This window comes from Mustela erminea, chromosome 3, assembly GCF_009829155.1.
Source record: "Mustela erminea isolate mMusErm1 chromosome 3, mMusErm1.Pri, whole genome shotgun sequence".
In the NCBI taxonomy this organism is placed as follows: domain Eukaryota; kingdom Metazoa; phylum Chordata; class Mammalia; order Carnivora; family Mustelidae; genus Mustela; species Mustela erminea.
The window spans coordinates 100,751,507-100,772,060 of record NC_045616.1 but is presented as its reverse complement, the minus strand read 5'-3'; the positions used below and the strand labels follow the sequence as shown (position 1 = coordinate 100,772,060).

The window sequence follows — 20,554 nt, the reverse complement described above, 5'->3', positions numbered from 1 at the left end:
CTGAACCAGGTCATGTGACAATCTCCACCTGTAATGGAGGCTGGGACAGCAGAGTGGAAATCACTGTTGTAGACAACAGCAGTGCCTGCTGCCCTCCACCTACCACACCCCACCCCCAGGAATCAGAAATGAGCTACCCAAGTCATCTTTGGCTGGACTTCCGGCTCATCTTCTGACCTTCACATCCAAACTCCTTGCCTCCCAGGACTCTGATTAATGATGTGGCCAGGCTCTCAGGGGGTCAGCCACACATGAGTCCAAAATCTAGCTTTTCCGTCATTCTGGGCCTTTGTGCTCTTACTTGAGTCCCAGTTCTGGACGGCCTGTATCAGCCAACACATCCTCCAGCTGCTCTTAGGAAATCCTTCCTTTAGGAAATGGCTAATAGCTCCTATTCTATGCACTAGTCAGGGTTCTGTGGATATAGAAAGATATATTTTAAGGACCTGGCGCATAAGCATTATGGAGGCTGGTAAGTCCAGAATCCTCAGGATGGGCCGGCTGGCTGGAGACCCAGGCTGAATGCATCCTTTCCAACTCTGGGTTCCCACAGAACATTCTCCTTCTTGCTAGTCAATGCAACAAGAGAGCAGACTGATTCAAAGTTGGGGCTTTGGAACCGGTCGAGTGAATTCCCCAGCTAGCTGTGGGATCTTGGAGAAAACTCTGACTTCCGGAGCTTCGGCATCCTCATCTATAAAGGGGTGATGGTGGCAGGTAATCCTAGTATCTACCTCACAGGGCTGTGATGAGAATTACTTGACATGACGTATGCAAAAACCCCAGCACAGTATACAGAAGATGGTGGGCATTCAACAAATTGTGTTCCTTCCTAGCTCATACACCAGAACTGGGGCATCTGTAATGTTGGAGACACTGGGGAAATAGCCAAGTCTGGGCTCTTTGGAGTAGCCGTGGTAAGGCAGGAACCAACATCATCCATCCGGGGACTCCCAGCCTTGCAACCTTTCCAAAGCCTCTCTCAAGACTCAGAGCACACAATGGCCAAGAAACTCTACACCCCACACATCCCAGTTGCGGTCCTGGGTGCCCTACCGCAAACCCAGAGCCACCCCAGAGCCCAGGACAGAGATGAGTAATAACTTATGACAAAACCCAGTGGGTTTCACCGGAATTTTCCGCAGACCACTCGAGTCAATGTTATCATCACTATGCCTTGTCACTTGTTATCTTAATTGTTGCAATTTTTTTTTTCAATTTTAAGCTGTCAGACTCGGCAGAGATTACTCATCCAAAAAAGGCACTTTTTTTTTTTTTTCTATTTTGGTCAAATAGTGGTTTGGGTTTCCTCAGAATAAGAAGCTTCTTCGGTCCCCTTTGAAAGATAGTTTTTATTAAGTATTCAGAGCAAGGAGAACATTTAGGCTATCAGATCCCAAACGCTTTTGCAAGGTGGGGAGCCTTTTAGTTATAATGATGACTCCTTCTATGATCATGTTTAGTAGTTTCCAAAGGTTTTTCTGAACTAATACAGAACTGGAAACTCTGAGAGCTGGAAAGGGTTGCAAATGTTATCCCAGCCTGTGGGGGAACCAACCAGAAATGGACTCCAGCAATAACTCCAGTACTAATTTGCTTGATAGAGCACAAGGGTATCACTTCCCTGTTGAAATCCTTTCTTGGCTCCATTTCATTTAGGATTAAATCCATTCACCTTACCATGGTCTTGCACCAACACCATCTCCAAACATCTTCCCTATCCCTCATGCACTCAGCCACTATGAACTTCTCCGTACCTTGGGGCATTTGCACTTACTGCTTCCCCTACATGGAACACTGCTCCCCGATATCATCATGTACGCCTTGGCTCAAACGTCACGGGCTAAGAAAATCCTTCCCCAACCGTCGTGAACAAAGCACTGCCCCCAGTCACTCTCAATTACGTTACCCTGCTTTGCTTTCCAGGCAACAATTATCTTTAGCTGAAATTATCTGCCTTGTTCGTTGTCTTTTTCCTCCTTACATTTCCGACCCTCGCCTATCTGGTTCATTGCAGTATCCCAGAGTTAACCCAGGGCCTGAAACATAGTAGGTCTGGTCGTGTGTTGAACGAATGAAAGAATGAATGCACTATCCATTTCTTTTTTCATCTGAGCCTCATCAAAACTCTTTGAGGCAGATATTGGTGTTATTCTTATTTAATGGTCAAGGAAATAGGCTCAGAAATAGGAACTGATACTCCCCAAGGCCCCTTATCCAATTCATTGCTTTGTTACGAACCATCCCAACATTTACTGACTTACAACAACAAAGATGCATTATCTCTCCCAGTTCAGTGGCTAAAGAGGTCACAGACATGGCGTCCTTTCTCTGGGAGGAGCACTGAATAGGAGAGGACCATAATCTCACCCACATAGAGCACATTTCCCTTTACAGATCCTTAAAAAAATTCTTTACAGAGTCCAAATCTGTCTCATTCTATTTCTACCATTGGTCCAAGTGCTAGAGTCTCATTCACTCCCTCAGAGAGCCCTTTCTAGAGACAGAGGTTGCTGGAGCCTTCTCTTCTCCAGAATATACACCCCAGACTTTGCAGCCCCCCAAACTTGCCACAGCTTCCATTGCTCACAAGATCAAGTCCTAACTGGCATCCCTGAGGTGTCCTAAAAGCCTCACCAGGGCTTTTTGCTGGGTTTCTGCGGGTGACCCACCAGGCAGCACTCCCCAAACTCCAGGTTAGCTAATACCCTGTACCTGTCTTCATGCTGTTTCCTCCAGGCCTGTGGCCCTCCCCACTTCTCCACTCTTATCTCAAGACAATCTTTTTTCCCCTGGCAGCGTCAGTCACATCTTTTCTTTTTTCTAAACACATACATTATAGTGTTTATTCATTCACTTATTCAACCAACATCTGTTGGACACTTAGTGATATATCCAGCTACAGTAACAGGCTCCAGGCTCCCGGGAGGCTCAGGGGAGGAGATGAACACTGGTTACATTGTGGAGCAGCAAAGCAGATAATAAGCATTAAAATGAAAAGTTCTAGACACTGGTAAGTGTTTTCATGATGTGAAAAGCACTGTGGCGAGGAGGTGACTGCTTTGGGTGAGACGACTAGGCCATGCAGCCTCATTGAGCACCCAGGAAGATGTGGGGGAAGAGCAATCTCAGAAAAAGGAACCGCCAGTGCAAACGGTCTGTGGTATGGTCCAGCGTGGCCCATTCCCGGCACAAGTAGGAAGCGGCTGTGGCTGAGGCACATGGAATGAGGCAGAATGTGGTGAGACACAAGATCAGATCATGTTGGCAGTGATAGAGTACTTGGATTTTATCCTAACTACAACAGGAAGTCATGGGAGGGTTTCAAGCAGGGAGTACAGAGAGGCGTGATCTGATTTACGCTTTTTTAGAGATGACCTATGAGGCTTTATAGATTGTAGGCGAGCAAGCACAGAGTGCCCCAGACCCGCCTGGAGGCTCCTGCGATCATTCCAAGATACTGGTGACCTGGATGCATGGCCTTCCACATCCTCCTCCAGAAACTGTGATCTCGGAGCTCCAGGGGACTGTGACCCTAGTCTGCATCTCAGCCCATAGGCACAGGGCCAGGCCCATAGTGCCAGAATGGCTTAGGGTGGCGTGTCAATCACCATGAGCACGCCTCTGAAATGTCTGCTCCCCTGAGCTGGCATCCTTCTGCTCTCCTTTGCCAAGCTCCTGTGCAAACTCCCTTCCTCGTGTCAGGCTCCCCAAGCAACGAAGGGCAGCCCGTCGGACCACTTGTCTCTCCTACCCTGGGCTGACTACCCCAGGTCTGGCACAATGCCCTTGGCCATCCTGCCCACCAGGCTCCCTCCACCCACGTCTGCACCCTTAGTACAGCAGCCTTGCCACCTTGATATTTAAGAGATAGGTTTCCCCATCTAAGCCTCCATTTTCCATCCCCAAAAACCCCTTTCCCAAGACCCTCCTCTTCTCTTTCTCCATCCCTTCCTCCAACTAGAACAAACCCTCCCTGGGGTTTTCGGAAGTTCCACAGATCACAGAATTATCCAGACTTTTCCCAGGCAACGAGTCCTTTTCCTCCTGTAGGCTGATTCCAGGTAGCAGGGTGCTGGGCAGGGGTGCCACCAGATCGCGAGGGGCCACAGCTGGGAGTCTCCTTCTACTCTTCTGGGTCCCAGACAGGGCTGGGGGTGGAGAGGAGTGGGTGGAAGTGAGGCGGGGAAAGGAGAGAAAGATGGTAGTGTGACAGAAAGAAAGAGGAAGGGGCCACGTCAGAGCCAGGGAGAAGGAAAGAAGGTCTAGGGGAAAGTGGGGGAGCGCGGGGGAGAGGGACTGTGGGGAGGGAGCAGAGCGAAGGAAGAGAGAGTGTGCTGTGCACGGAGGCGGGAGGAGAGAGGGAGAGAAAGAGAGGGGAACGGGAGAGCCCGGGAGAGGGAAGGGAGGGAGGGAGGGAGGGGCGGAGAGCGAGGAGGAGCGAGTTGGGGGCGGGGACGAGGAAGTGGGCGCGAGGCGCGGGGCGCGGGGCGCGGGCGGAGCACCCGCTCCATCCCTGCCCGGAGCCGAGCGGGCGCGAGTGCAGGACGCCGCCGAGCCCAGAGCCGAAGCCGGAGCCCCACGGCGCAGCAGCTCAAGGTAACGCGGCCGCCGCCTCCCCGCGGGGCCTCGGCTCGGGTGGGGTCCCTGCCGCCGTCGTGACCCTGACCCCGAGTGCGAGCTCCGGCCCCCCCGCGGCTTGCAGACTACGCCTGACCTTGAACGATTCTCTCCGCCTGCGAGCCTCAGTTTCCTTCTCTGTGACCCGCGGGGGTCGTACGCGCGCCAAGGGGGCGTTGCAAGGACGGGATGCAGCCCCGGTTCCGAAGCTGTGCTCCGGGCTTGGGGTCTGGCGTGTTGTCCCCTGTGCCCGCGTAGGGGTGGATTTGGAAAGTGCACTTGCACCGAAACAGCCGCTGTTTTGACCGAGCTCTGAGCGGTGGCATTTCTAGAGGCGTTGTGTCTGCGGGAGCATGGAGCGACATTCTGCTTTAGGAAAGCCAGTACAAGGTTGGGGGTGGGCGGGAAGGGGACGCGGAGTTCCTCAGGGAGCCCAGGTATCTGGCCTTCGCCCTCCTGGGCTGCCGCCCTATGTTCCCGTAGCAAGGACGGGCAGGGTTTGCCTCTGGGATGAGCTGGGCAAGTGGCCTCCGCTGGGAATCCCAGCTCGCTCACTTAAGTAATTGCAGTTGACCTTGACCATATGAACCTCAGTTTCCCATCCTGTGAATTGGGGTGGAGACTCTAATGGCCCTTTGAGAAGGCTCTAAGGATTGGAAGGTGGGTCAGTAAAGTACAGATTGTGGTGTCCCCCAATGGCAGCTGTCATACCCTAACTTCAATGGCCAGAGTCCTGGTTCTCCTTGCCTCCTGGAAACTCATTTGTGTGGGGCAGGTCCTCTCTGGTCTCCTCTGCCAGAGGTAGCCAGTGGCCCAGCTAGGCATAAAACAGGGCCCAGGGAATTGGGGTGGGGGGCACACCCCTTCCACTCCAGACACCGTCCTGATGGTTCTCTGAGACATGAAATCTGTGAGATAACAGTTTCTGCCCTGAAAACCTCCTGGTGAAATCTCTCTGAGCCTCGGTATCTTATTGGTAATGGGAAGTTACAAATTCATACTAATGAGTGCCCTGTCGCTGGCGGTTATAAAAGGCAATGAGACAGATTACATTTATTGACATCTTTGACCGAGAGATATGATGAGAGTTGAATGGAATGAGAAAATAACATTTCTCCTGCTCTTGCTCTGTGCAGGCCTGGTACTTGGGGTGCTGTGCATACAGTATGGGCTCTAGTCTCCACAAGGATCCTGGGAAGGTGGTGCCGTTAAACCCCAAAATTACAGACAAGGAAACCGAATCTCACAGGGGCAAATTGCTTACACACAGTCCCACTGATAGGACGTGCCTATGCTGGGATTGGTTCCAGATCTGTCTGCTTCCAAGCACCTTGGATGGTACCACACTGGCTCCAAAGTAGGAGTCTGGAAGGTGTCTAGCATGCGACCTGGCACCTGGCTGGGGCCCAGGCAGCACTGGTTTCTTGTTCTACATGTATTAGGAAGAGCTGCTGTTTATGTACACAGGAGAAAGTGGGTCTGAGTCTGGCAACGGGGTTGGTGTACCTTTGCCTGGTGATTTCTTTAGGGATCTAGAAGGAAATAAGGTCACTAGTCAACAGCATATAGGAAGCTGATGTGAGGCTGGCTAACCCCAGCCAGCCAACTTCTCTTCCTCTGCCACCTTGTCCCAGTTAACCTCGTCCCCATTAACCTTGGCCTTGGCTGCTTCTCCTTTTCATTATCCATCCACTGTTGACTAAATAAACTGACCCTCCCAGCTGATGCATCCAAGGAGAAGACAAGGCCAGCTGTGGTCCATCTCCACCAATGTCCACAGAAGGGGAAACAGGATTAAGTCACAATCCCAAGGATTTAGCTCAGCCTGCGGGAGGAAATCCCTGATGATGAGAAAATGGATGCCTAGCTATGGGAAAATGGGTGTCCCAGCAGGCTAGAGAGGTCTCTTTGCCAAAAATGTTTTAAAAGCAAGGAGAACATCCAAATGAAATGATGGGAGTATGAACGAAGTTCTTTCAAATGCAAGGTATTCCTCAACAATCAGAGAGTGCCTAAATGTCCAGTAGGGAATCAATTAAGTAAATTATGGGACAGCCATGTGACTACAGAAAATGGAGAGTTTTTAATGAATGAGGATATGCGTATGCATATGCATATATAGGGTATGGTCACAGATTCATGGCAAGCACTTAAAAAAAAGGGCGCCTGGGTGGCTCAGTGGGTTAAGCCACTGCCTTTGGCTCAGGTCATGATCTCAGGGTCCTGGGATCGAGTCCCGCATAGAGGTCTCTAATCCCTGGGGAGCCTGCTTCCCTCTCACTCTCTCTGCCTGCCTCTCTGCCTACTTGTGATCTCTGTCAAATAAATAAATAAAATCTTAAAAAAAAAAAGGCACTTAGAAAAAAGACTAGAAGGAAATAGACCAAAGAGTGTTGATTGTATATGCCTGTGGGTGGCAGAATTATGGGGGATTTTTTCCCTGACTCTTTATAATTTCTGAACTTTCCATACTTTTTGTAATATTCTCCTAGTGAACCCACCCCTACCTCCTCTTGGCCAGCATCCAGGACAGGGCTCACACAGCAACACCTACCAGTGACAAGGCCACCTCTGTGTTGAATCCTGGAAGGCCCCCCAGAAAAAAGAAAGAATAGTAAATTATTATCACCAAGAGTTTCTGACATTTGTTGTGTTTTTGCTATGTGTTTATGACAACCTACAGGGTGGGCATTATCAGGACCCCCATTTTACAGAGAAGAAACCAAGATTCAGAAAACTCAGTCACTTGCCCAGCGTCCCACAGCAAACCCAGGCCACCCAGGCCATCTGGATCTGGAACCTACCCTCCTACCCAGAGTCAGGAGGGGTGGACAGATCAGTTAACCCACATTTGAGCACTAATCACGGAAACCCTGGGGGAGGCAGGCAGTGCACCTCTGCACTTGGCAGGTGAGGCAATGGGATCATAGCAACCTCCAAAGGGCCAGGTTTTGTACTTGATGCTGGGGACCCAAAGTGCATAAGGTGTCATGTCTGCGCAGCTGTGGGGTGGAGCGTGCACGGTGCAATCAGGGCTGTGATGGGGCTTTGTTTAAGAAACTGGGCAACTTTTAGGGGCTCCTGGGTGGCTCAGTGGGTTAAAGCCTCTGCCCTTGGCTCAGGTCATGATCCCAGGGTCCTGGGATAGAGCCCTGCATCAGGCTCTCTGCTCAGCAGGAAGCCTGCTTCCTCCTCTCTCTGTCTGCCTGCCTCTGTGCCTACTTGGGATCTCTGTCTATCAAATAAATAAATAAAATCTTAAAAAAAAAGAAAAAAGAAAAGAAAAGAAACTGGGCGATTTTGGAGAATGAAGGATGAAGGCTCCCCAGAAGAGATGATAAGGGAAATGATCCTGGAAGGGTACTCAAGAATTCAGCAGCTAAGCAAAAGAGGTTAGAGCAGCAGTTCTCCGTTGGGGTCAGTTTAGTCCTCTAGGAGGTACTTTTGATTGTTGCAGCTGTGGTGGGGGGATGTGCTGACTGCTGGAGAGTGGCAACAGGGGTGCGGCTGTTCATCCCGTGATTCCCATCCCACGGTACCTCCGTACAGAAGAATGATCCTGCGCAAAATGTCAACAGTACAGGGTTTAAAAAGCCTGGCTAAGAAGAGAAGGACATTCCTGAACAGGAATCAGCCTGTGCGAGCCATGCACACAGTCACTGTGTCCCTCCTCTGCACTGGACACTCTAAGCCTATGATCGCATTGTTGGTGCCTGACCTCCTTGCTGCTACTCTGCCCCCAACAGCAACCAGAGTGGCCTTTCAAAACAGAATTAAGGCTTCATAGAGTCATAATTCACATGACCTAAAACTCGCCCGTTTAAAGTCTATGGGTCACTGTTTTTCAGTATGCTGTGCAACCATCACCACGATCTAAGTGCAGATCTCGTTTTCATCACCCCCAAAAGAAACTTTGTACCCATTAACTGTCATTCCCCCATCCATCCCCACTCCTACCCAAGGTTGGGAGCCGCTAATCTATTTTCTGTGTCTAGAGATGTACCTCTTCTGGACATTTCCTATCAATGGAATCATGTAATGTATGATTATATGGAATAATAGATGGCCTTTTGTGTCTGGCTTATTTCACTGAGCATGTTTTCAGGTTTCATCCATGTTGCATGTAACACGTATCAATACGTCATTCCTTGATGTGGCCAAAATAATATTCCATGTATGGATACACCACATTCTGTTGATGGGCATTTGGCTTGTTTCCACTTTTTTGGCTATTATAAATACTTCTGCTATGAACAATGTATGTACTGATTTTGAGTACGTATCTTTTCATTTCTCCTGGGGATGAACCTAGGAGTAGAATTACTAAACCGTGTAAGAATACAATGTTTAACCTTTTGAGGAACTACTAGTGTTTTCCAAAGCAGCTGACACTTTTTTTTTTTTTTAAGATTTTATTTATTTGTTTCTTTGACACACACACACACACACACACAGAGCACAACAGGGAGAGCAGCAGGCAGAGGGAGAGGGAGAAGCAGGCTAACCTGAAGCAGGGAGCCCAATGTGGGGCTCGATCCCAAGACCCTGGGATCATGACCAAGCTGAAGGCAGACGCTTAATGACCGAGCCACCCAGGCAGTCCGAAAGAGGCTGAAACTTAAAAAAAAAAAAAAAAAAAAAAAAAAAGACTTACCTATTTATTTGAGAGAGAGAGAAAAAGAGCGCACACATGAATAGAGGGGTAGAGGGGCAGAGGGAGAAGCAGAATCTTACCCAGACTGTGTGCTGAGCTTGGAGCCCCGTGCAGGGCTAGATCTCATGACACGAGATCACAATCTGAGCCGATCAAGAGTGGGACGCTTAACCGAGGGCACCTCCCAGGTCCCCAGCAGCCAAACCTTTGACATCCTCACTGGCAGTGTATGAGGACTCAAGTTTTTTCTCATCCTCACCAACCCTAAGTACCCAACTTTTGGATTGTGTGAGTACGACATGGTATCGCTATGATTTTGATTTGCATTCCCCCAATGGCTGATGAATTTGAACATCTTTTCAGGTGCCTGTTGGCCATCTGTATGTGTTTGCAGAACTGTCTGCTCAGATCAGAGCCAAAACTCCATTGTGTTGTTCCCTTATATGGACTAAAATGAGAACCCTCCCGGGGTCTCTGCGGCCTCACGTGATCATGAGCAGGCTCTGCCTTTGACTGCATCTCTGCTCACTCACCTTGCTCAGACCAAAATGGCAAGCTGGTCCCCACTAAAGTCCTCTGCCTCACCCCCTGGGGTCAGCCTCAGGGAGGCCTGCCCTGTCTGGTCAATTTCAAGGCACTCCTCCCGAGGCCCTTGCTAGCACATCTCAAGGTTTCCTTTGTTTTTTTTTTTTTTTTTTTTTAAACTATCTGATACGATCTGGAAGAGCTGGGCTCCAGGCATGACTACACCTTTCATCACTGTGTGACCCTGGGCAAGCCACTGTCTCTCTCTGGGCCCCAACTTCTCCATCTGCAATCCAGGCAGGGGCACACTGGCTGATCTTGTAGAGCCTTTCTGACTCTGTCCGTCTTTGATGCCAGCTTCCGTGTGGCAGCACTGCCAGGAGGGTGCGGGCCTGGCGCCGGGGCAGTGAGGGAAAGGTGGCTGGAGCCAAGTTGGTCACAGATTGGAGCAGGCCGCATGGCTGATTATCGCCAGCCCCGTGGGGACAGTCTCCAGGAACATGTGGCGGCCTTGACCTCGCGCCCAACCTACAGGAGCAGCAGGTAGCATTGTCAACAGCTCCAGCTGGGACTGGACACCCCAGCCACTTTCAGCTTGGGAATCATCCACCTTTGCTGCGAGAATAATCTAACTTCCCAACCCGCTGCTCTGGGGGAATCAGGACAGGATTCACAGAGCTGGAGGCAGAGGTGAATGGGGAGGGTTGCAGGTAGACAAAGAGTGTTCCAGGTGGAGAAAGAGGTGTACAAAGACACAGAGCTGCTAAATCTCCAGATGTGCTCAGAGCACACAGGACAACTAGGTTTTGCCAGAGGCGCAAGGGGCATCGGAAAGAGGTAATAGAGGAGTCGATAGGGCTGGACCCCGCAATGCCAAACTGAGGAGTCTGAACTCTGTCCTGTAGGCTGGGGAGCGACACAAGGATTTCAAGCAGAGGGTAGAGGTGACCAGGTCGTGTTTTCGAAAATGTCCTTTCCCCAGATAATGTGGAGTCAGGTGGCGCTGACAGGAGAGCCGAGATCTGGAACAGTCAGGACAGCCCGACTGGGACAGAAGCTGGAACACTGCAGCGGGAGAGAAGGGGACAGATTTAAAAGCTGTTTGGAAGGTGAAAGCATGTGAGAAGGGCGTGGGTCACAGGAGAAAGGGGAGACTAAATAATAACCAACGCAGGAACAGTGGATGCCAGCCTCCTGGGGTGCTGGTTACAACAGAGAGGGCACAAGGAGCTGCCATTTGGGTATGTCACTGTCCAGCTGCCTGAGGGTTGGATTGTAGAAGCAGTAGCAGGAGAGGGTGAGCCCAACCCAGGGATCGGGATGTGCAAAGGCACTGAGGTGCGAGAATATGGAGAGTTGAAGGATGAGACTTTCTGGCAGGCTGGTGCACAGAGGGCATGATGGCAGGAGAGGAAGGGAAACTAAGGCTGAAGAGGGCAGGAGGGATGGAGACATCAAAGGGCTGTTAGAGCCCAGAGCAGGAGTCCAGCAACAGTGCCAAAGACTGTCTCTGCCTGATGAAGAGCATTCACTCCCCCCGAGAAGGCTGGTTGCTAGGGTTAGTCACCCTCTCCCAGGCTCCTTCCCATACTCCCGGGGCAGAGACAGATGGATGTCAGCCCAATTTTCAAGCAGGAGGAAAGCAAACTCCCCTGAGCAATGGGCCCATGAGTTTGATGCTGATCTGGGGAAGAATTCTCAAAGCAATCATGAAAGAGGGTGGGTGGCTAGAAAAGGAAATAAATCCTCAGGGCTGACCTGGCTTTCTGAGAACATCAACGACACACTGAGCTCCTAGCCCACAGCTGGTGGAGGACTTTTGCAGAGAACCATAAGATATTAGAAAGAGAGAGAGAGAGATTGCATTGAAAAGCTTGGATCTTTTATTTTAAAGCCAGAAAATTTCATTTAAAATCCAGATTTCCAGGTTCTCTTGAAGAATGTGTCCATCTGGTGGTGCTAGGCCCAGAGTGACCACAGTGACCACCCCTCTGGCCAGTGCAGGCATCTTCTTTCTGGGTCACCATGCCCATACCCCACAGTCCCACAGTGGGTATAGACTGTTCACACACACCTGCCTGGCTCAAGGAGACATGACCATCCTCCTAGCTTTCCCTTTCCCTGCGCTCCCTAAACTGGTCCTGGGAGCATCACTCTTTGGGTAGGCTCCGTGGGAAAAAGAGGGCAGGGTGGGAGTGGCCTCTGGGACCTTATGTGGCTTGTTGAGAGCCCTCCAATCCCCAGTCTCTCTCAGTTCCAGCGCTTGCTGAGTTAAGTGCACCATTAAGATCCTGTACTTCAGGCACAAATTTGTGTTTTTTTGTTTTTTGTTTTAAGTAGCAACTTCAACAAATGTCCGCAGAGCCCATTTGGGAAAATACTGCTTTTGCTAAATGCTTATTAGGTAGTTATGTTTTCTTTTTCTTTTCACTTTCTGGTTAGAAAAAACATCCATATCATCAGAAGTACAATATACAAAGGTCTTCAGGGAGATCCTCACTCTACCCCGGTCCGCATCTGCCCAGTCCCCTCTCAAAAGAAGAGGTCGGTCACTTTTGTTTGTTATGATGTATCCTTCCAAATTTTCTTTGTGCAGAAATATACGCACTATAATATATGTGTGTGTGTGTGTGTGTATATATCTGAGTGTTTTAGACTTAAGTCAAGTACAGCATATACAATTCTGCATCTTTGTGTTCGTTTTAGTCACCGTAGAATTAATTCTCATTGTAGAAAAGTTGGAATAAGGACATTTGAAGGAAGACGTAATAAGTCATACCACCATCCAAAGAAAACCACTATTTCCAGCCAGTCTGCCCTTCTAGACATAAATGTTGACTGTTTTTCTCCCCTGTAGGTTGACAGGGTAGGAGTTCTTAGTTATAATCGTCTCTTAGATACAATTTCAATCTTGCTTTTTATTACTTAAAGATAAACATTTTTTTTTTTTTACTATTTCATAGTTTCCAAAGTGTGATAGTAATAGCTATCAGGATTCCATTACGACAAAATTTCTCCACCAGTCTTCTAGTTTTAAACACATCAAGGTCATTTCCAGTATTCGGCTGTCATAAAGAACACAGTGAAGCCTGCAGTTTGTTCTGTAACTGGATTGGGCGTCTCCGGGATGCCTGGGACTTAGGTCACATACTGAAGAGTCATGGCTTGGCCCCCCAGGGCAGAGGATAAGAGCTCGGGGTGCTGCCAGGGGATGTAGCTAAGAAAGGGGACATGCTGAGGTCACGGAAGGAGAAGGGACAGGGCAGGCCAGAGCCCAGTGGGGAGCTAGAGGGAGACAGGCTCTGGGTCAAGCACTGTGCTGTGTATAAGCATGTAGAGGGCTCACACCCACTGAACCCCAACTACCGGGACTTTGCCCACTTTTGCCCGTTGCTTCCTGATGACAGTCAGACAATGTAGAAACTCTTGTCATTTCCATTCTGCCCCTTGAGGCATCTGAGGCAGGGAGACGACACCACACCACTGCTTGCCTTGGCCATGGAGAGAAACAGTGGGGAAAGTTCTAGACGTGCCTTGCTCTGAAGCCTGCAAGCCTCTTGGCAAGGCTTGTGTGGTTGAGGTTATTGTCCCCATTTCATGGGAAGGGAAATTGGGGCTCCAAGCCAGGTCTCCTGGCCAGAATTGCCTCACTGGTAAGTAGCAGAGCTGGAATTAGAACGCACTACAACTGCTGCGGAGGACCCTTTGTTTCACTGGGGCGGGGAGGCCAAGAGGAAGGGGTGCTGAGGGCCGGGCCAGGGGGAGAAGCCTGCTAACTGACACAGCGTCCCCCCTGGCCTGGCAGGCTGTCTTGGGCTCACTGGGAGCTGCCCGGCACTCAGACTGTCCCCGCGGAGACCCATAGTGCTCATTCCTTCTCCCCATCTGGCGTGCCTTCTCTCCCAGAAAAGGCAGGACTCCAAGACAGGGTTTCTGAGAGAAGAGCAGAGAACGGCCATGGGGAAGGGAGGGACGCTTGCTAAGGCCGCCACCTCACCTCCAGCCTTGTCTTTATGTCACAGCTCCTCTTCCCAGCACTGCACATTGCAGTACCATGCCCTTGCCCAGATGGAAAACTGAGCCTCGCAGAGGTCCCTGGCTCCTTTCCATGGCACAATGGGGGCTTCCTGCATGAGCCAGATGTTTCCTCGAGGATGGGGCAGGCAGCCCTGGGGTCCGGGCATGGACAGGAGTGGTCAGCCACACAGATGTCAACATGCTGCCCGACCAGCGGAGAGAAGGTTCCCTTTTCAGTCCTCCAAGCCTTCCTGTCTGTGTCCAAGGGAAGGTATCAGTTTGGTGGTGAGCCCACTTAAACACCTCTCCTGCCAGGCCAGTCTGCCTAGAGGCTGGCTCTTGGTGCAGCAGTGGCCACGTGGAGTGCAACGTTTGTTAATTGCCACGTTAAGTTTCAGGGTGACCTATTTGAAGGAAAGTGATCCTGTTGGTGATTGCAATGATGAAACAATCCTTTTTGCAATCAATTCAATCACTTTGAAGAAAAATATTGCATTAAAAAACAGGACTGGTATTTTGTGGGTTTGGAAAGGGTCCTGGAGGTGGTGCGTGAGGGAATGAGGTTTGAGAAACAGGAGGTAGGGTGCCTGGGTAGGTCAGTCAGTTAAGCATCTGCCTTCGGCTCAGGTCATGATCCCAGGGTCCTGGGATCGAACCCTGCCTCAGGCTCCCTGCTTAGTGGGGAACCTGCTTTTCTCTCTCCTTCCTGCTTGTGTGTTCTCTCCTATCTCTCTCTCTGTCAAATAATATGTTAAAAAAGAAAGAAAGAAAGAAAGAAAGAGAAACACAGGAAGTGTGGGACAGGGTAAGCTGTGGGGAATAAGCAACAGACAGCTCTACCCACCTCTGACCAGCTTTGTCACCTCGCCTAGGCAGCTGGCCTCTCTGTGCCACATTTGCAAAACGGGGTAATAGCGACTGCCCTACCTGCTCCACAGTGTAATCCTACAGGACCCCAAAGGAGGCCATGGGCACATGGAGGGGCCGTGAAAAGTGGGAGAGGACAGAGAGCATTATGTAAGACAGCCCATGTATGTGAACATTTGCGGCCAATGCTGGCTGTTTGCTGCCGCCATCGTTAAGGTGACCCTGCCAGCTGCGGGACTGTCACTGTAGGAGCAAGTTGTACCTTGTCAGAAGGGCCAAACCTGGAGTGAGGCTGGGGAGAGAAGAATGGAGAGGGAGGAGAGCCCATGTTGGCGCGGGCAGCTTCTGCGGCCCAGCTCCTGTGACGGTGGGAGCTGAAGGTAGAGGGAGGCGATTTGGCGATGGGGATGAGGATACGAGGACACTGACGGCAGCAGTATGGGCAGCGGTGGCAGTGATGCCAGCCACGATGGCAGTGATGACGGTGAGGAGTCCAGTCGGAGGGCCAGAGGACTGTTGGATCATAAAGAAGCAAAAACTCAGGAGAACGAGGAGCTCTGTCGAGCTGCCTGGAAGTGGGGACTTTGTTCTGTAGGGCTTCAGAGCTTTAAGCAACCTACAAAAGTGTCTGCAAACTCATACAGGCACGTGTGCATGTGTGTGTGTGTGCGCGCGCGTGCACATGCACACACACACACATCCCCCTCCCAGATCTAAAATACAAAAAGAAAACCACAAAATTGCAAGTAATAAATGTTTAATTGGCTATCTACAATTGTGCCACTATGACAGCTGGTCAGTGGCAGCTCATTATACTAAATAGCTAAGTACACATTCTCTTTCCTTTGGAATATGCATTTATTACAATGTGTTTATTATGCAGTGGGCTATGCCTCCAAAACAAAGAGTGTGTAGGGCTCTATAATATCTGTAAATGGCTGTAACTTGCTGGCAAATAATTTCTGAGATAGTGAGTCCCCCGTCATTAGAGGTATGCAAGGCAATTGGGGATGACTACCTTTCAGGGATGCCATAGAAGGGTTCTTGACCCCAGGGTGACCACTGAATGTGTTTCTACCCAGAACACTCCTATGTTGTTCTTTAGGGAGCTCATGATTCCATCTTTTCCGCCCCCTGTACACATAACACACATACATAATGTCATTGGAAGAAATCTTTGAGATATTCTAAGCCCATCTCCACACTTGTCTGCTGAGGAACCTGAGGGTATGGACCTTGTTTGAGGTGACACAGACAGTCAGAGTCATACCAGGGACTCAAACTCAAGGTCCAAATTCCCAACCCAGTGCCCTCTCCACCTTATCCCTGCCCCCTGGATGGCAGAGATTTGGGACCCCCTGCAAACCCTGTCAGTTTTGGTCTCACCTCCCTCAGAAGAACCAAGGCAGAATTTTCATTTGACCAAGTCCAACGCCTGCCCTGAAAAGACCTTCCCCAGGCCTTTCCCACACTTGTCAAGCCTCTGCTGGCCGTGGACTTTGGCCAAGTCACAAAAACACCATAAACCTCAATTTTCTTATCTAGAAGATGGAAGTGAATAATGGAATCCACATAATAGAGTTATTGCGGAGATTAAATGGGATAAAGTATATGAGGCGCTCAGAACATCACTTGACACCTTCAAAGTACCCAGTAAATGGGATGTTATATTGTTAGGATGGTCGTTTTCAACATGCATTTAGTCAGTCCAGGTAGTATTAATGGAGCCCTCATTAACTGCCTGTCAGGGAGCAAGACAGAGAGGATCCTGGCCCTCACGGCACGCACATTCCAGTGGGGAGAGAAACGTGGTGAGCAAGTAGGGGAGGCAAGAAATATGCCAGGGGTGATGCCTAAGGATTTAGCTGAGCATCTATGTGGATGAAAGGGGGGCAGGGGCAGGAAAAGAGAATCAGAGGTCTCTCCCCGCCCTGTACTTCCCAATTTTACACATATTCTGAGGCCACGACATCTGGAATAGGCAAATTCAAAGAGCCAGAAAGCAGGTGGGTAGTTGGAAGGGACCAGGACAAGAGGGGAAGGTGAGTGACCGCTTACTGAGCATGGAGTTTCTTTTCGGAGCGATGAACAACTTTTGGAAACACAACACTGTGAATGTACTGAATGCTGCTGAATGATACACTTGGAAACAGTTCATTCTCTGTTATGTGAACTTCACCTTAATTGAAGCAAAAAATGAAGGCGAAATAAAGACTTTCCCAGACACAGGGTTATGGACATTGGGGAGGGTATGTGCTATGGTGAGTTCTGTGAAGTGTGTAAACCTGGCAATTCACAGACCTGTACCCCTGGGGCTAATAATACATTACATTTTTATAAAAAGAAAAAATTTAAAAAAAAAAAGACTTTCCCAGACAAACCATAACTAAGGGACTTTGTTGTCACTAGATGTGGCTTCAGTTTCTAACATCAACCTTTAGCAGAGGCCAGGCAAACAGCGTGGGCTCTCTCACCGATCAGAAAACACCTCAACGGGGACTGTTCGCACAAATAGAGAATGAGCTGGACCAGGTGCATGTCTTGGAGGCTCGGAGACTATGGGACCAGGCCTGCTTCCAAGCCCTGCTTGCCTCTTTACTAGCTGTGTGAACTTGACAAGTGACCTTAGCCTCCTGCACTTGAGTTTCACCGTCTGTCAAACATGAATAATAATCATATTGGCCTCACAGAGAGAGTAAACTGTCTGTAGGTGCTCAGAAAATGGAAGTGATCAGTGTCCCAGCTTGTGGTCCCATGTGTGGACCTTTTGTCCCCCTCATTGCCATGCCAGGGTGATAGCAATCTTCCCAATAGAATCTCCACTTTGATCCCACCGCCTGTCTCTCCGGCTGGGAGCGGGTGGGGCTCTCCCCAACCTGTGCCGAACAGCCCCAGATTTCATACAACCTTCAGATCTGTTCATCTCTCAGCCTGTACAGAGGGGGTGCCAAAGGGGGTGCCAGGGGGGTGCGAAGCTTGAAATAAGACACATCTGAGGAAGAAGGAACACACTCCCTGGCTTTGGGCCCCTGAAGGAATGGAAGGTGGAACCAAAGCCCAGATGACTGGTATCCAGGACGTTTCTCTCCAAAGAACAGTCTCGACCAGAAGCCCAGAAGCCTTTTCCTGCCTACGGGGCTTTGACTGCACGTCCTGCCCACTGCCGGGAAGGGGTTAGAAGTCTGCAACCACAAAGACGAAAGACTAACATTAATGTTATTGCAAAGAAGGAAGTGAGCATCTCATGTTGTAGATGCCCAGGCTATCTATCACACCATCTCTTTGAAAAGCCCAAATGGTCATTTCTTTCTCCACTGGAGAAGATAAACAGGCAGTGGCCCTGTACAGGGACCCCAGAGTCCCACAGACCCGGATTCAAATCCTGACTTTTCCACTGAACTGTGTTGAGACTTTGGGCCAGTTCCTGAACTTGTCTGAGCTGAGCCTTGGTTCCTGCATTTGTAAAATGCAGAAGAGATTTTTTGCCTCAAGATGTTGTGGTGAAGTGTAAAGGACCTGATGCTTATAGAGAGAGCCCCAGGCCTGCTGCAAAATAGGAGCTGTGTCCATGCTAACAAGGAAGGAGCGTGTCCTCACCGAGGGTTCACTGACTCGGGTCAGGAGAGCCTGTTTCCAGATGGGCTACCAGTTTCCTGGGTAATCTTAGGCCTGATGATTAAAGCTTCAGTGGCTATCCATTGCCTTCAGAACTAAGTCCAAACTCTTTTTTTTTTTTTTTTTTTAGTTTTTTATGTAAATTCAATTTAACTAACATATACTGCCTTATTGGTTTCAGGGGTGGAATTCAATGATTTATCAGTTGCATGAAACACCCAGTGCTTATTACATCACGTGCCCTCCTTAATGGCCATCACCCAGTGACTCTCTCCCTACCCCACCTCCCCCTACAGCAGCCCTCACTTTGTTCCCTAGAGTTAAGAGTCTCTTATGGTTTGCCTCCTTCTCTGTTTTCATCTTATTGTATCTTTCCCTCCCTTCCCCTATGTTCCCGTGTTACGTATCTTAATTCCACGCATAGCGAAATCATATATTTGTCTTTCTCTGACTGCTACATCCAAACTCTTTAGAGCTCCATCCCCGGCTCCAACTTCCCCTGAAAAAACAGCCAGAGAGGTTGGCGGAGGCCAGATCCTACAGGGTGTGACGGGCATCGTCCTCTTTATGCGAAGAGCCGGGAAGCATTGGAGGGGCACGGCATGACCAGTCTGACTCCCAGACTTGGCCATGATTGTGGGGAGAGGATGGTCCCTGAGCACAATGAGCTTCATGTGGAGGATTTCTTGCAAGGGGGCTCCTGGACTGAGCGGACCGAGAGCCAGCCCTGGCCTGGAGCCCTTGACCAGCCACACGGCTAGTCCTGCTCCTCAGCGTGGTCTGACCACCCAGCTTCCATCCCGCTGTGTGCTGTTCCCTCTGCCGAGCATCCTCTGCCCCTTCCTTTCCCTTCTCCACCTGTCAAGCCGCGCAGCTGCTAGGTTTCGAATCGGTCATACATACACGGGGTGAAAAGATTCCAAAGGTCCCAAAGGGCATATAGTGAAAGAAGTTTCATGGGGCACCTGGGTGGCTCTGTTGCTTGAGCATCCCGCTCTTGGTTTCAGCTCAGGTCATGATCTCTGGGTCCCAAGATCAAGCCCCACATTGGGCTCTGCGCCCAGCGTGGAATCTGCATGAGATTCTTTCTCCCTCTCTCTCTCTCAGTCTCTCCCCCTCGGGCTCGTGCTCATGCTCTCTTTTTCTCTCTGAATAAATAAATAAATCTTAAAAAAAAAAAAAAAAACAACTTTCTCCCACCCATGGTTCAACCCCCAGGTCCCCAGAGGAAACAGCTCCCTTTTGGCAAGTCCCAGTACCCTTCCTGAGCAGTCACGCGGAATGCGTGGGTACACACACACATTCCCCCTTCCCCATCCTACTCGGCACGTGTTTGGAGACCATCTGACGTGGGCCCAGACAGCCTACTCAGTCTTTTGATGGCTTCACTGCTTTGTGTCCTCGGCACTTTCACGCCATTTCCAGATTTGGCTAACCCAGTCAATGCTGTGGGGAGTCACCGGACGAGGTCCTAGAAACACAATGGCTGGGTCAGGAGTCTGAGTGTTCTTAACATGAACAGGGGTTTCCAGGCTCCGTAAAGAGTCATGTGCACACACACAGCTCTCACCTGCCACCAGCCGCAGAGTCCAACTTTGTTCTTCCGAGTTCCCACAGTCCCTTGTTGTCTCCACCACGGCCTCTATTAGCCATGCTTGGGCTGTGTCTGAAGTGCGGGCCTGGGACCTGCCATGTCCCCAGGGGGGAGATCTCCTACCCCAGCCTCACAGTGTGCACCAGGCCCCTGGGGGATGGTAACAAGGAGACCCAGAGCTCCTGGAGTGTAACAGGCATCAGCCATTCTTAAATGGAGCTGCACCTTGGCCGGCATCTGTAAGTGGGAAGAAAGGATCCCCAGGGAAGACCGAGGTCATTTCAGTGCTGATGGACCAGCTGGGCCTCAGTCCCATTTGCTCTGCACCCCATGTGGTGTATGTGCACATGGCCACTCTGGAGATTTAAAGGCTTGTCTTCCCTCCTTAAGGGGTGGAAGTTGCCCCACTGACAGAAATCCTGCTTCTCGGGCCCCTTTGGGACTCCTGACAGGGACAGGGTTCTGGAGGGTCTGCTGCTGGGACTACTTTCCAAAGCCCTCAACACCAGCACCTAGGACATTTGGAATGGCCAATTATAGGGGGAAAGTTTGAAGAAATTAGGGCTCATAAAGGCAAGGAACTGCCTTTCCAGGACCCAGTGACTTCTGTCTCATAACCTGTGGGGATTACAGGGGTGTGGACAGCAGGGCCCAGCTCAGAC

The 20,554-nt window shown here is 50.1% G+C and overlaps 1 protein-coding gene across 4 annotated transcripts in view; it reads left to right on the top strand.

Moving 5' to 3' along the window:
* The first annotated feature begins 4,444 nt into the window (after positions 1 to 4,444).
* The window catches only part of HRH2 (histamine receptor H2), a 54,865-nt gene continuing 38,755 nt past the window's right edge, over positions 4,445 to 20,554 (top strand). For 3 of the 4 annotated variants that reach the window (XM_032336977.1, XM_032336980.1, XM_032336979.1), the window contains exons 1-2: positions 4,445 to 4,599; positions 12,242 to 12,343. The gene's annotated coding sequence lies outside the window, so the exon portion shown is untranslated. The remainder of the gene's footprint in view (positions 4,600 to 12,241; positions 12,344 to 20,554) is intronic. The other variant, XM_032336978.1, reaches the window with a different exon arrangement.